Source organism: Mastomys coucha, unplaced genomic scaffold (assembly GCF_008632895.1).
Source record: "Mastomys coucha isolate ucsf_1 unplaced genomic scaffold, UCSF_Mcou_1 pScaffold17, whole genome shotgun sequence".
Lineage (NCBI taxonomy): Eukaryota > Metazoa > Chordata > Mammalia > Rodentia > Muridae > Mastomys > Mastomys coucha.
In genome coordinates, this window is record NW_022196899.1 from 35457551 (window position 1) to 35458784 (window position 1234).

The following is a 1234-nucleotide window of genomic DNA, read 5'->3' on the forward strand; positions in this document are numbered from 1 at the left end:
ATTTTTGGCTATAGCCAGAGCAAGTCTTTTCCTCAGGGCAAAATGTCCAGAGATGCCCAACAAGACCTTCAGGATCAGGATTATAGGACCGGCCCAAGTGAGGAGAAACCTAACAGGCTTATTCGATTAAATGGGGTGCCAGAAAATGCCACAAAAGAAGAGATTCTTAATGCCTTTCGGACTTCTGATGGCCTACCTGAAAAGGAGTTGCAGTTGAAGGAGTATAACACAGGTTACGACTATGGCTTTGTCTGCGTGGAATTTTCACTCTTGGAAGATGCCATCGGATGCATGGAGGCCAACCAGGGAACTCTAATGATCCGTGACAAAGAGACCACTCTTGAGTATGTACCAAGTCCAGATTTCTGGTACTGCAAACGATGTAAGGCTGGCAATGGTGGGCATCAGTCTTCTTGTTCATTCTGCAAGGGCCCAAAGGAAGAAGTCAAGCAGGAACTAGTTAGTATCCTACCCTCAACCTCAGAAAACATCCTTACCAGTGCCCTCAGAAAAGCAGCCCAGCCAGCCACGGCCTGCTGAGAAGGAGCACGAGCTCAGGAAACGGGAGGAGGGCCAAGAGTCAAGATTGGGACATCAGAAGAGGGATACAGAAAGATACTTCCCTCACTCTCGAAGGGAAGGGCTCACTTTCTGAAGAGACTGGGAAAAAGAGTCTTGGTCTGGAGAGACACGCCAGGATGGAAGAGAGCAAAACAATCATGCTAAAACGTATCTATCGTTCCACTCCACCCGAAGTGATAGTCGAAGTGCTGGAGCCCTACGTGCACCTCACTACTGCCAACGTCAGAACTGGCCCCATGGGTCACACTTACGGTTTTATAGACCTCGATTCCCATGCAGAAGCTCTTCGAGTAGTGAAGATTTTGCAGAACCTTGATCCACCATTTAGCATTGATGGGAAGATGGTAGCTGTAAACCTGGCCACTGGAAAACGAAGAAATGATTCTGGGGACCATTCTGACCACATGCATTACTATCAGGGTAAGAAATATTTCTGAGATAGGAGAGGAGGAAACAGAAATTCAGACTGGTCCTCAGATACAAATCGACAAGGGCAACAGTCATCTTCTGACTGCTACATATACGACTCTGCTACCGGCTACTACTATGACCCCTTGGCAGGAACTTACTATGATCTCAACACCCAGCAAGAAGTCTATGTGCCCCAGGACCCTGAATCACCTGACGAAGAAGAGACCAAGGAAAAGAGATC

General features: G+C 47.6%; 1 protein-coding gene and 1 pseudogene across 1 annotated transcript in view; both read left to right on the forward strand.

Moving 5' to 3' along the window:
- CUNH4orf33 (chromosome unknown C4orf33 homolog) overlaps window positions 1-1234 on the forward strand; it is a 67464-nt gene that overhangs the window by 46884 nt on the left and 19346 nt on the right. The window lies entirely within an intron of this gene.
- On the forward strand, window positions 4-1229 carry LOC116094687 (annotated as a pseudogene).